General features: G+C 37.1%; 1 protein-coding gene across 7 annotated transcripts in view; it reads right to left on the reverse strand.

The window, feature by feature from the left end:
- Positions 1-15835, reverse strand: part of JAKMIP1 (janus kinase and microtubule interacting protein 1) — a 249911-nt gene that overhangs the window by 184716 nt on the left and 49360 nt on the right. For 5 of the 7 annotated variants that reach the window (XM_056338882.1, XM_056338874.1, XM_056338883.1 and 2 more), the window contains exon 2: positions 10825-11019. The gene's annotated coding sequence lies outside the window, so the exon portion shown is untranslated. Of the gene's footprint in view, positions 1-8052; positions 8153-10824; positions 11020-12537; positions 12711-15835 lie in introns of those variants that run through there. The other 2 variants (XM_056338881.1, XM_056338880.1) reach the window with 2 other exon arrangements.

Here is a 15835-nt window from a genome sequence, read left to right on the forward strand (position 1 = left end):
GAATAGAATCCAGTACATTAATGGTTCACTCCAGTCAAAGAACATAGCAGCCCATTCAAAAAAAAAAAAACCACAACCAAACAACAAACAACCTAGCTCAATTTACAAAAGATTGTCACAAGTAAAAGGCAGTGCTTGAGCTGAAGAGGACAAGGCAGGGGGAAGGGAAGGAATCACATATGCGTTTAGTCACCAAGAGTAATTTGAACTCATTAGGTACACAATTGTTTTAAAATCTGTGTTAAAGCTATTTACAGAATGGACAGTATCTGCAGTAATCCTTGCAAATTATTTAGAACAGGAACCACAGAACAGTCACATGATGGAAAAGGGTTTAAAGGAACAACAGGTCTCTGATTTTATGGATTCTTTTTGAGGGCAACTGAAGAACCAGTTCAAAAACATTAACTTTGAGTGGACTATTTACTGTGACTACAGACAACTGCCTTTCCACTGCCAAGCAACAGTAATGCAACCTTTTGGGTGCAAAAATGCTAACCTCAAACATAAGACTCCCATCTGACAGCCTGAAATTTATCACCTCCTCAAATCGCTACAGCTGCTCATGTCAAATCTACTGGAACAGTAGAGAACAATCAAAAATATCAAATTCACATAATGGGATGGCAAAACAAAGCAAATATACACAACGAATGTTTGCACAACACCACAGCTTGTTTGTAACTGTGCAGAGCCCAGTGAGCAGTACAGATGTCTCACTATACAATATTGCATAGTCTTCACGCAGAAAAGTGGCTCGAATACAGCCCCTCTGAGGAGAGGGAGTGACCCAGATCTCCTTCAAACCGCTGCTGCAACATACCTGCCCCCCAGCTCTGCTGACCCCTTCAAGACCCTACACTGATGTACTCTGCAACTCCCTCTGCGCTACACAACACTTTAATGTACTAGAAGTTAGTAAACGCTTGAACCAAATCCTTTTTCAAAAAATTATGAGCTTGATCCCAGGCCTTTAAAGTAAAAAAAAAATATTGTGTATATATATATATTCACTGGCTTCAATGAATTATCATTCTTCATTAATATTTACCCAATTTCAATTGTAGCACTATCTTGTGGATTAAGCATTACAACCAACTTACTAGCCATATTAAGAGACAAAATGTTAAAAATAGCAGTCCTGTGACACACATAAAATAATAATAATAAAAAAGTAGCACAAGAAGTTCAAATGTGACTAAAAATGATAAAACAAAACCCTCCCTTCCACAGCCTTCCAAACTCAGCTCTGTTACACAGTTGGAGCCCTTTAGGGTGGTGGGTTAAGTGTAGCTCGAGAGAGTCAGCTCTAGGCAAAGCCGTTCCTCTGATCTCTGTGGCAATTCCTTTCTTTTGAGCATACACAGGAGACCTGACAAGACACCTGCTGTGTAGTACAATGCATGTCCAGCCTCCTACCCTTCCGTTTGTACCCTGGGTGTGATGCAGGGAGACCCCTGTGCTTCCACTGAGGAGCAGTACTCCCTTTAATGCACAGTACTTAAAAGCAAAAACAGAAACAAGAAGAAAGGGAAAGTTGTAGTGTTTTCCAGTTGGGCTAGATAAATGGCAAATACAGAGACAGATTCCTGTCTCTACTCACTGCCACTGACAACCCACAGATTAATCATCCTGCCAAATTTAGGCTTTTGGATTATACTGGTCCACCTTTGTTTAATTATGTATCTGATTTTTAAAGGAAAGTTCATTTGGATATTTTTTTTTTAAACCATCACTATTATTATTTGTATTGTAAAGAGCTAGAATATTTAAAACCTGAGACTGGAAAAATGAAAAATTCAGGGATGAGAGCGGAGTAGAAAATGTGCAAGACAACTGACAGGCTCAGGGAGAGAGGTTCAGATTCCCAGTTTCATGACTCAAGAGAGAGGTGGAACCTCAGTGGGATAAAAACTAGGGTAGTCCAACACTTCACTGAATGTTCAATATTTACTTTATTGTTTTGTAAATCAATAGAATAGACTTGAGAGATCAAGTATATGTAAGGAGGAGAAAAGGCATATCTGGATGTGATCTCGTTACCAGCTGAACAGTGAAGCAAACAGAGACCGTGTGATTTGATTCCACCATCTCTGATCTCAATAATTAGTGTGTGCAATTAATCACGTTTACTAAACCTGCAAGCTAACTCATATTGTGCTAGCCAGCCCACATTCCCACCTTACTACTCCATTGCAGAAGATATACACTGCTATGTGCAGAGCAGCATGAGCATACTGGTCAGCAAAATAAAGAAAATTATAACACTGAGCAGGTTAATGACAAAACTTCCTCACCTACCAAGGGGCAGCTTAACTTCAACAAATCTCCTTAAAATCAGGACTCTTAGTCAAAATGAAGATGTTGGCCTATTCCAGTAATACAGGAAGACTGATTAAAAAAAAACCACAACAAACATGCTTCATTTTGCCAAAGGTGCCATCACACTCCACCTTAAAGTTAAGTTCCTTGGTTCCTGAGATCAAGATAAATATATACAGTACAGAGCTGGTGGTGCTGTTGCTTAAATTTTGAAGAGTCAACAGAATCCCCAAGAGCATGTCCCTGTGCTCTGGGATTTAGGACCTCAAACTTATGTTTAATTGCTTTATTAAGGACTCCTGCTCAACTTCAACATTCTTGAAGTAAGACACCCCACATACAAATCTAATTTCAAATCTAACTGCATAATGATAATAATAAAGATTATTTTATGGGCCACAACTGGGCTAAGGCTTGATGGATCTATGGTTCTTTCACAGACTCCTTGTACAACCTTGAACAAATTACTTAATCTCCAGTAAAAGAGGTATTACACTTGCCTACCTCAGAAAGACATCCTGAGGACAATACTAAAATATGAGAGACTGAACAGGGGTTATGAAAACAAGACTTATGAGAACCTAGAAAAAGTTCCTAATTGTTAGTTGGCAGGAATCAGTCAGTTTAGCAACCCACAAAACTAATTCTCTCACAAGATCTGTTAACTTTCTCATAACAGTGCTCTGATAATCAGCCAGATAATGTTGGTATTTCAAGTATTGATATTTGAGTGAATGTTCATTAGAGCAAACAGAGTTTAAGTCAGTCTGGTGACTGGCTGATGCAACTGAATCGCCTCGGATAAAATATTTAAACTGGATATTTCAACCAGACAATAGCTTCTTTCCTCTCTCAACTGTCTAAATTCCAAAAGGGAGTAAAATGCACAGTAAAAACGCAGCCAGTAAAAAGCACAGCTCGATAGTAATACAGCAAGAGCCTGGAGGCAAAATTTCATCTCTTTCTGAACTTAAGCAGAACGGAGACAGGCACAAAGCAGCACAAGAAAAGCACAGAGGAGAAACTTTGTGATCTGAAGACTTTCTTTGTTGAACCATCCTCCAATATTCACAAACTGAAAATGCTTCAGCACCGTGAGAAGACTACCAATAAAATATCCCTCTGGTAACTGTCAGCAAATTTTATTCAAACTCTGCCAGGCTTTTTGGAAAGGTTTTTGGCAAGTTGGCCATCAGAAGCATGAATATTCTTTCCGAAGATGCTTAGAGTTGAATGTGGTGGCCATGAAGACTTGCATAAAATATTTTTATTCAGATACATGTATCAAAATCATGATTTTCAGGATAGCTTCTACAGAATGTTAAAAAAAGACACATTCTGTCATAATTCAGCTTAGAAAGAGAGAAACATGCAATTAGATATAAATACAAAACTCCAGAATTATGTGACAAGCCACTATAGACTACAAGCCTGACTGCTGCCCAGATTACACCATCGCAAAGTATTTTGAAGCTTTGATTAATTTCTATGCACACAAACATATATATTATATATGTATATGGAAATAAAGCTTCCTAAATTTGAAAAAATGGTTAGACACAGAACAGACATTACTTGTACATGCAATTTTGAGCTTACTAGTAAGCAAGCTGAGCGTCCATCTTAAGGGGGTTGATACAGTTGGCAGTGTATCTCAAATTGCTGAATGCTGTCATAGTCAGGCTGTTTTGGTCACTTAGGGGAATTAAAAAGTGATTCGTTGTTCACTCTGAGGAAAACATCCTTATCCCTTTTACCTATATAACATTTTCCCTTCATTGGAAAAAATTGTTTTCATTTCAGTATACTGTTTCAGTGAGTAAAGCATTAAGATGGTACAGCATTTTATGTAAAGTTCAGGCCAAGATGTGTCACATGTCACCCAAAGCTTCCAGGAGTCCCTGCAGTTGAATTAAAAGACTCTTACACTTCATTCCTTAGAACACAACCTCCTTCCTACGGTGCCCACAAAGCAGGCCATTCTCTGCGAGGTCTAAATGGTTCTGTAAATCATCTTTGACCATGGACAAAAATCTTTATTGAGGTTGCATTATCATGTAAATAGGACACAGGTAGAAATCCTAACTTTGTGTCCAGTTGTGTAAAAATACATTAACACCCATAAAATTTCTGCTATGAATCGATCTTAGTATTCAGTTCTGTACCCCTCCCTACCTCATACCCTAAAAAGAGGTGGCAGAAGGAAACCTCAAAAGTTAGGGTCCTGGCAGTGACTTTAGAGGTACACTTAGCCTTAATGAAGACTCATTGGAAAAACATGGAAATCGGTATTGCCAGAAGAAATATTCTTTGCACATCACCCATCATCTCCCTAAACTCGAGGTGAATCTCTGAACAAGATTTTGCTTTAAGGTTGAACTTAGCACAGCTATGGCAGTAACAGTGCAGTTTTCCACTGCTTAAATAGCAAAGCTATACTAGCAAAACTTTGACTAGCTGTTTCCAAAACAGAAAAGTGTGGGTGGGTGGGGGTGGAAGGCATATACCCTGGGGAACAGACTACCAGAATGGAGCCTGCTTAAGAAGGCTCTAATAAAGGAAGAGAGAGAGCTAATCTTCTCAGTTATGTAGGCCACTTACAACTAGTCTAAATAACAGTCCTATCTGCTGTCAAATAATACTCCTATCTGCAGAATCCTTTCCTCACAACCACCAGTTCTCAAAGACAGAAGAAAGTAAAGGAAGACAAGTGCATATCAGAAAAGGAAGAAGAAAAAATGATAAAATGGGAGCTGAAAGTTAGACACAAATTAAGATTTAGTTGTTACCTGGATACACAGCCCTTGTACAGGAAAGGGAGAATGCTGAAGCACTACCTGTTTCAGTGAAAAACATGAAAACTGGGAGCTCTCAAGTGTGACCATGTTCTTTCCCCTCCCAGGGAATATCAATTCAAATGGCTAAGCTACAAACATCTACTCTTTATTACTTTTGTAGCAGTAAAAATCTGGAAACGTCAAATCATAAAGATTTTCACTAACACTTCCCAAATGTAGGGGATTAAGGATGGGAAATTACTAGATGTTTCCTTTGAGATATGCAGGTCTTCACCAGCAAATAGCTAGGGAATGGGCTTCCTTTCACTGTCCTGACTAGAAGGTCTGCTTTTAAATCTTAGATTGATCACTGGAAGGTAATTGAAATGCCCAAATACTCTCCACTTCCCTTCTACTACCAAATTTCTCTTTTTTTTCTTGGGTTGTAATAACAGCCAGTACACCTGGAAACTGTTCTCCACCTCTTCTTTCATTGACTTTTATTAACTTCAAAAAAACTTATTCACATATAGATCACTAAATGTAAGGTTGTGGAAATATAAAATTATGCTTGTGCAGGAAATTGTTACGACTTGTTACAACCCAAGAGTGCTCTTGCAAGCAGTTTAATGCAAGTTTACTCGAGAACGATGGGAAGTCAGCTTTCCACAGTTTTCTGAAAAGAACAGAAATATTAAACAGCCACTGTTGAACAGACAAAATAAAGTGCAACTGATCCCAAAGGCAAATAATACCAGGTTAAGTCTCAGAAGCATAGCAACGTTCTGCAAATCTTTTGTATTCTGTTCCACCTCTTGTTTGAAACAACCAGAAGGCAATAAAGTACTTCCTCGATACAGAAAGGCAAGCTCCTCAATGAGGCAATAGAAATGTCTCTGCTACAGATTGGACACTGGTCATTTACATCTCAGTGTATTCCTCCACCTGATTCCCCTTTGCATTTCTTAATTTTAAGCTAGATTTCACATAAGCTAACCAGAATTTATTTCCCTCCCCCAGACTTTTACTTTGGTTTTAATAGCAGGAAGTGGTGCACAGGCTAGCAGGGTTGTGGCTAAGAGGCTTATCAAGCTTGCACAGCACCATGTTCAGAAGCTGCCAATTAATCAAATTTAAACTTTTCTCTTACTCAAACGATTTAATTAATTCTGATCCTCTCCACTCGTCAACATTTTCCATCTTGGTCACCTTCAGGACTAAACACAGATTTGCATCCCTGATGATCCTGACTTCAGAGCACACCTGAAAACACCATCATTCTCTCTACATCGGAATCCCCCTCAGACATACACTAGTCTGTCACACTCTTAAACTTGACTTGTCAGCTTCTCTTATGCCCCTTTCCTGAAGTTTAACTAGAGAGAATTCTTCCCGGACCATGAACAAGTACTGTCCTCAGGGCAGGGCGCTGTAATGATAAACGTGATGAAATTTCAATAGCCAGTAAGACTTCTGGTTTTGATAATATGGTGGGTTTTTTCCAGACATGAAATGCTTAATACATCTGTTTGTTAGTTTGGCTACAATCTCTAAATATCTAAAAATAATTCAGGTAAAGAGCATGACAGAGATTCAATCACTGAAGTAAGTTTCAGACTTCACAACTGACAAAATGTGTTTCTTCAAGATCAAAAGTGAATAAAACAGAACTTAGAAGAACACCTGAAAATGACACCATCTAGTACCCTATGCTAATCCTGTATCTTCAAATTAAAATCTCTGATGAGCAAGCAATTTTTCAACACAAATTAGATTGTTGTTGGTCAATCCTGCAGTTCCAAAGTATATTTATGCTACTCTGCTCCATCCAGACCCAAGGAAAAGGTTTCTTTCTTCATTGTTGTGGATTGTATTTGCTAACTAGCATTGCTGGGCTGACGGTCTGTTTTAGTCAATTCAGTTTCTATACTCACATGTACGGTCCTATGAGACATTAATTCTTCCTCGTATTTTGCTTTCCTCATTTCTGTTTCCTGCTATAACCAACACACACAAGAGCTACTAATTCATTTTTGAATAGGAAATGTTAATTAATATGATTCAAGTAAATATGTTCACATCTGAAGTAACTTTTCAAGCAAACTTGAGGTATACTTTCTACTTCTGTTGAAGTTTAGGTTTTGACACAAACACAGAACACAGTCCACACTAAATAAAAAGTGAACTCAGCTGGGAGATGGAAGTGTTCCAGTATGTAGCATTTCTCAGGCACACTGACTCCAAATCTTATGTAAAATATAGCATGTGCAAAAAGATCACACAAGGCAGAACAGGAGCAGAAAGGTCTCCATGGATTAAAAAAAAAAAAAAGTATGATAAAAAGCTTTCCTCAAAATAATGCATTATGCTACCCTAGAGTACTTTATTATAAAAGTGCAGCACTGAGCAACAACTTGAAATCGATTGTTATTGTCCAAGTTAATTATAACACAGAAACGGATAAAGGCACATTTTAAAATATTTTTTTTTGCTTAAGACTACTTGTAATACAAAGAACCCCATAATATAGTTAACATAAATATGTATAATCTGTGTGTATGTGCACAGGATGGGCTTCCTTCGGAAAGGATAAGTTTCAGGTGTTGAGGTAGTGTTCTTGAAGACAATTCTCCTGGAAATCAACTTTTATACAATGCTATGCATAAAACACGTCTCCCCCACCCCCCCTATATTGCCACAATCAAAGCACATTATCAATGCTATTTAATATTCACAACACATCATTCAGAGCTATTGAAGTTATAAATTAATGTAAGAGCTGTGAAAAACTTACAAAAAGCTAGAGATGACCATAACCGTGAGAAAGCCTATTTATTAAAAAAAAAAAAAAAAGCACAAGGACAGTATATCCTAAAGGATTATCAAAACTGCCAACTTCATGGTCTCTCACTATTACTTATTGAATGCATATCATGTAGGCTATAGTTCATACCTTCTTTTTAATTCATACTCATTTATGAATATACAAGGATCTTCATAACAGACTGAAGATCTGTTCTGCTCAGTGTCAGGCAGTGAGTCTCACATATATGAAAGACCTTTCCAAGGTAGCAGAAAAACTTGCTCAGAAACATTACCTATCTTATCTCAACACAACCATTACCAGCCACAGACTTATCTAACGGTAAAAGACGCGTGGGAATTCTGCCAGCAGCTGTACAGCTACCAGCTACTCAAATGTATTACCTTCTTATATTTCTAAGTACGAGAAACTATTCTATGCAAGTATGTCATAGTACTTGTTTTCTCTGTTTGAAGAGTAATAGATCTGTAGTTACATGGCAGGGAACAGAAGTAATGTTTATACAGAGGATCACTGAATACAGATTGTTCAAAGGATGTTAAGAAAAAAATTGCAAATATGACAGTAATACCAAAGTTTATCTTAATTTCTGTTATTTAATTTATGTAAATTTAAAGAGAGGGGGAAAAGATCAATTTTGGTAGATTTCATGATCAGTCAGCAAAACAAACAAAGAGCCATTTTAAAAATGTGCCTGGCTCTATACCCAACACACTGAAGTAATCCTGATTTTTCACAGAAGTAGCCAGTCTTCCACTAAAGCAAAGTGTCCACCCATACCTGCAAGAATGTTTGTGTTTACAGAACTGTTCCAAAGAGATAGTTTGGAGATATCAGAAACAGTCTAGCCAAATAAATTAATATTCAAGAAATATGACTAATCAAGTAAGACAAGCTAGGGACCAGATAGGGAGGTTTTTTCCCTGTAGCATTCGGCAAATGTGCATAAGCAATCCAGAGGATGAAATCCCTCTGCTCAAATTTTCATAAGCTAGTTCCAATAGGAATTATCCTTATAGATAATTTGCATGTGACAAAAATCACTTTCCAAAATACATTAGTTGTTGAAGACTCATGTTTTAAGCATTTCATTTTCATTATGCAGAGTCACCTAAATAAAATATTAAGTCTAAATCAATCTGTTAATCTATGTTCAACTGTTTGGATGTACAGGAACAGGACAGACTGAAGGACAACAGAGGGGGAAAAGCATAACTTTAAATAGCATTCCTTTGAAATTTAAAAATCAAAACACATGCACCTTAGCAGAGAGCCAAATTATAATATTCAACAGCTAGTTTTAGAGTTCAGCATTTTAATTCTTCTCAAAATCAGCATCATCTACTTTCTGTTATTTTTAAGTAGACACAAAGATTATTTTTTCCATATACATCTATGACTGAAGCTTCTCATGCATTTTCCCTAAAGAGTTAAACCCAATCAGAAGTAAATGTTGGGCTGCCCTCCCAATTACAGAGGAGAAAATTTAGGGTCACATTAGTTTATCTGTTGCCCCCAAAACAAACTTAGTTATTATAATTATTCTCTATAGTAAAAGTTAGTTAATGAACACCAAACTACTTGAGACATATTTTTTCACTCTGAATGTTACTTTATAATGACTATACTGCAAAGAAATTCTCTGAAGCATTAAAATCAAAGATACTAATCAACTATTAGCTGTATTTGAGTGTCAAAGATGACAAGCAAATACTACCCAGACAGACCCTAAGGCATGTTTTATACCCTGTATTGTTCACTTTACTCTTTCCTTCTTCATTAATTTTTCAGTAATGATCATGCACTCTACAGATGTCATTACCCATAACACTTGCCTTACTTAAGGTCATACTTTACCCTTCCATTCAGAAATGAAAAGTAAGTTTTCATTATGCACTATATCAAATATAATGGCAAGATTGATGAGCAGCAGAGGCACAACAATTTGAATACACAAACTGCAAAGCATCTACTAGGAAACGATATTTCCTGGGTTACTGTTGCTTTCCTTTTCTTTCTGCATTACAGTTTATTGATGAACTTCAACTATATTTGCAACATTAATCTTGATTAAAATATCATTTCCAGGGGCCAGTGGCATTTTGCCACAGTAAGGACAGTTACACAGAGTGGTGGTTGCCCAGTTCTCCTAACACTTCTAATCCTAGTAGCTGTATCATCACTGCAGTTCCACTACAGGACTACCACAAGATGAAAAAGCCAGGAATTAGGCACTGTGTTAAACTGTCATCCTTACTAAACTCCTCCCAGTAGGAGGAAACTGACAATTTTCCCCATATAGTAGATGATCCTTGAAGCAAACAAAATATTGTGGTGGGGTTTTATGCATAGTATATATAGCTGCCTTCTGAACACCCAGACACGTGTATACTATAAACACAAAAGTCAACAGAAGGTTGGAAAGTCTATCAAAGAAGCTTAGCATCCAACTGAGACAAAAGTAACTAAAGTCTTTCTTATTAATGGTGACAGGTATAGATGAAGCAAGACAGCAGTCAAGTTAGCAAGCAAATGATAAGCTTAGGACACTGAACAACATTCTGTACCGCACATTTTAGATGCCATGGGCAGGGGAATGCCTTACAAAGTAAATAAAGAAAAATCTCAGTAGGAAAATATTCGTATCATCAATAAATTTATTCACTGAATATAGAAAGTCTCTATGTAAATCATATTCAAGCAAAGACAAAAACTTTGTAGAGATTTGGTTTATTTTACTGCCTGCAAAATCTAGTTGGGTTTAAAATATAGCTCAGTTAAAAAAAAAAATTCAAACTTGAAGTTTCAAATCATATTGTCTCTAATAAATTGATAACATCATATCTGTACTGTAGATTTATTCTCATTCTACCCAACAAACATGCTTGCAATGCACAGTACCTTTCTTTTGTCCACAGGTTGCTGAGGCAGCGGTGTTTGATTTTAGCTTACAGGGGTGAAGACTGAGCAGCGCCAGTAGCTAAGTCACTAGGTATGTTTGTACTGGGACTTTCCACACCACAATGCCTAGTCCTGTTAGCACGTTCTCTTTTTCATCAGCAAGGAGGGATTTCTGAGCAATATTAGTGACATCATCTGTTAAACAAAAGAAAAGAGATTTAATACAAATCAAATTTGATTAACAGCTTTGATGGTAGCAATGTAATAAAAAAAATATATACACAGGGTAACAATGCAGCAGAATAATCTATCATGCAGAATTACAAGCATGGCCTCTTCTTTATATTAAGAACACATATGCAGAGTTTACTTCACGTTTTTTTACTAGATAGCCCTCAATGAAAGCAAGACAAAAACTGCAAAGCTACTTGCCAATTAGACCACATCAATCCAGACTGTTAACGCAGCATAGCTAACACTAAATTCGTATTCCATTCCAACACAGGTTACTTGGTTTTGGCCTACAGGCTTAAATTGTCACAGTGGCCGCTTATAAATTGTCCCATACAGACTGGCCACTGTCATGGATCTTTATAAAACCTCAAAATATACCAACATAAGGAAGTTATCATGTGTTCTGTTGAAAAGAGGACAAGACTGAATTTCAGAAAACCTGAATTCTATTCTTCTGTGTATAACTCTCTTGTACAGCAAAGGTAACGATGACAATTTCCTCTCTGAAAAAAGCCATTAAGAAGAGATGCACAAAGCCTTCATATTGCTTCATTTCACATTTCTTGATGCTATTTCAACATGTTCTGATCACAAGGGGAAACACTCAAATCTTATTGATATATATACTAATTGTTATTTTGGATTGATATTTCCCATGCACAGAAAAACCTATTTACAAAAAGAAAATTATGTTTATGGAGATATCCTTATGGAAAACAGCACTCTGAAAGCTTAATGACTAGAAGAAACTCAAGTTCCTTAATGAGTATCATCTATTTCCTGGAGTCTCTACTTGTGACAGCACCTTTATTTATGCTGTGGGGTACGCAAAGAGAGTAAAGTCTCCTCAATGATAAAACTTCTCATAGTACACCCTTTGTGTTAAAGTGTAAGCCAGTGATTGAGTAAAAGTGATCCGGACAAGACAAACAAATTTCAGCAATGTCTAGTGCAAACACGGCCATACTGGGATCTCCAAAGCAGAGGGCTGGCACATGGCACAGAATCAAACTCCCTGTTTTTTGGGCAGGAGAGCTGGGAGCCGGGAGAGCACTGAAACATGAGGCATATCTCTATTACCATGTACATGGTTCAAGCCTTCACAAAAACCTGTACTTCACATAAAATGCATCAGGCTTGTATCCAACAGTACCAGTCCCAAAAATGTAACTCCCAAACTATTCCCTTTGCTGGGAAGCATTGTACTCATTTGCAGTGGTTTGTTTAAGGTTATGAACTTACTTGTTCAATAAAGACAGCCATCAAGGCAGTATTTAATGAAGTAAGAAAAAAAATAATAATCTGCATACTCATTTCCTTAGGGCCAGGTTCACTGCTGGGAGAGAATACTTTTGAAGAGGATGAAAGTACAGCTAGGGCCTGATCATGGCAGGAGATCAAAGTGCTGAAACAGCTTAGTCAGCATCTTTAAGTAGCACAGAAAGTTGGAAAAGAGGAACTATTTATATAGTAACAAACCTCCTCAGGGGAAGAGGGAGACCAAGAGCCTCTATTTTTTATGACATCAGATACCTCTGATTTCACCTTATCTTCACCATCCTTTTTGAGTTGCCCTGTTCGTAAATATCCCGATAGTGTTATTTCACATAATGAAACATTTTGTTGCTTTCTTCTGGCCTTCAGGAAGCAATCTGAATACATTTGAATAAAAGGGAAAGAGAAGGTTTCCCACGTTAACATGTAAATGTAGAAAAATCTAAGAGAAACAAGAACTGACTTGTAAAAAGCAAGTAAAGACAGCAATCAGGCTGGTAAGATGACAACAAAACAGAAAACACCCACACAACTCCAAAGAAAAAAAAAGACAAAAAACCCCATGACTTCAAAGTCACAAGTTATCCAGGTAAGTTGTCTACATTTAAAAATGTACTTGTTTTAGCAGATCTATTTATGGCATGATACCAATTCTTCTAAAGGAGAAGTTCTTAGATTTTAGAAAACTCATCAACAGTTGTATTTAAATTCTCTAGTAAATTTTGAAATAAAAAGTACGTTAATAAGATACATATTTTGGCCAACTGGCCTCCCTATAGAAAGAGAACAGTGTTTATGAATGTTTTGAGAGAAGGATGAAACATAGATATAGAACCTGCAATTTCAAGTTGCATTAATAATAGCATATATAATAAAAATAGTACAGTGAAGTGACAATATCCACTTTTTAAAGTGGATGTTTCAGTGGCATAGCATACAAGTGAGATTAAGAAAGATGACCCCCTTCTTTGGCAATTGTCTTGCAAAAAACTATGGCAAATTTAGAACATTCAATTATGCCAGCTACTAGAAATTGTTAGAGTGCTATTCACAAAGAATAACCAGCAACCACTGGAAACCTACAACCCAATAATCCTTCAGTAATCTTCCTATAGCTTCTTAAAAGATACAGTAATACAAAAATAACTTAAAATAATTGGATACTTAATTTCTCATTTCCAGTAACTGCTAAACTAAATCTACTTTGAATGGCAGTGGGGGAAGGATAAAGAGGGGAAGCTGTTGCTGTGGAAATGTATCTGTTAACCTACAAACAGAGCATAAACCACACCTGTTCAAATTCATTCAACTCAAAATATATCATGCACACCATAAACTCCAGGAGCCAAAACTATTACAGAAATCATTTGACAGATGAGCTGTGATAAATTGCTAATTTCACTCAAGGTAATAAAGTCACCAACATATGCATATCCTGTAGTTATGGCAGTACATGCTAAATAGAGAAAGTCAACTCAGTTGTGTTCTTTAATATATAATGGCTCTCTAGAAAAAGTTCAGTGTTATAAAAATGAAGGTTTTTATTTCTGTTTACATGGAAATGACTTGCAACACTTGTAAACACTTCCCAGTTAGGAAAGGTTAGAAATTATCCAAGTTTGTTCATTTGGGCTTTTAATTACAAACATAGAATCTTTGGTGAAATTTCTGTTTCCTACACATTATTCCATAGTATGAGGTAGTTTCATATCTTGGGAGCAATATAAATTTAAAGGTAAGAGAGTAAACACTGACGCCAACCTACTCTTTTCCTTTAGATTCCCAGAATAAGAAAGCATTCAGATTCTCAGAGATTTCAGTGAGATCTGTTCGTATGGGGAACCTTAGTCCATTTTAACTCTTAAACACAGTGCATTGTTTGCAGAAGGTTTAAAAAAAAAATAATTACTAAGGTGGAAAGATATTTTGTAATTCTTCTTGGAAAGTAGAACAGTTGAGTACAATTCCACTGACAACTGGGGTAATGTCACGTGCAGTCCATAAACACATGTCCTGCAGACTGCAAGGGGGGTTGGGGTGGTGAATGTGTGTGTGGTGGGGGTGGTGTTGGGGTCTGCAGCTGGTCTGCAGACAAGTTAGTTGACTTCAAGGACTTAGCCATGTACCTTTAAGACAGCCACAAATTGTCAGGTATGTAAACAGGATGTGAAGAAACGGAACTTAGAACCACAGCACCTATAGCAACAGCAAATAGCAAGCAAGAAGGACACAAAAACCTATCAGGGTCTAACACCTGTACTGTCTAAGATATATAAATAGTTTGTATAAACAATAAAGGCCATTTTGTCCGAACCCAGCCATGCAGACATAGTGTTTTTTTCAGTCCGCCTCGACTTGTGTCACCACAGGATGGATCTCAAAAGAACTCCTTTTTCCAAACCCTTCCTCCTGTCCTTCACAACTCAAACAGTAACAGGTAGGGTCCAACTATAATCTTCAGAGAAAAAAAAATAAGATAAACAACACTCACATCCTTAGCATGTGCTAACAACAAAGCAGTTTCCCCGAATGTTTCAGAAGCCCTCCCTAGATCATTGTACAGCTGATCTAAATTTTGAAGACATTATGGAAACAAGGCTTTTTGGTTTTAAAATGACTAAACAGAAAACATGGTAGCCAGTGACAAGAATGACCCAAATAAATGACAACTCCTTTGGGAATACAGTGCCGAGCATATCTGTGAGTCCTCTCCAGTAGCCGCTAGAAATTTTGCTTGGCAAATGCTTTGTAACGGGAATGTACATTACCACTGGCTTTTTTTCAGAAGCTATTCTAATCGACAGGTTAGAGGACGGAGGGAAGGGTTCCTTCTTACCACCAAATATTCAAGTATTTAAAAAAACGTACTTTCAAAAAAACCCATCACATTTTACTACACTACCTTGTTTTCTACTCTAAAGCTTTATATCCATAATATTAATTTGAGGTGTAATTTGTCAGTAAGACATCTATTTGTCAGGCATATAAATTACACACAAGAAGACGGCATCTTCCCATTCTTGCCTCCAGTCTTTGATTTCTTAGGATGTGACATTTGCTTTGGTACCAGATCCCCTGGGATTTCCAGCAGAGCAAAGAATTTATTTACACATAAATAAAAGCTGCATAGACAAAGCCCTTCAAGAACGGGATTTGTTCTTGCTGTCGACATGTCACATCAGCAACATTGGTACCCAATATACATTACTTGCTCTCTACTTTACCCATTCAGTCTTCACCTACTACACCATATTACAACCAGAAAATGTGATGCCTTCTCTGTGGCTGCACTAAAGGCGAATGGGAGAAGGAGAAAAAAAAAAAAAAAAAGAATCTAGATGGAAGCTTCAATGTAAAACATTGTGAATGCATCATGGCCTGAGGTACAAAAAGCACAGATCACACCACAGAGGCATACCCTTTGAACACAAAGACTTACAATACTATGACGTGGCATTTTCAAGCCATTCTACATATCCTCAGCAATGTACACTTAGCAAAA

Source organism: Falco biarmicus, chromosome 1, assembly GCF_023638135.1.
Source record: "Falco biarmicus isolate bFalBia1 chromosome 1, bFalBia1.pri, whole genome shotgun sequence".
Lineage (NCBI taxonomy): Eukaryota > Metazoa > Chordata > Aves > Falconiformes > Falconidae > Falco > Falco biarmicus.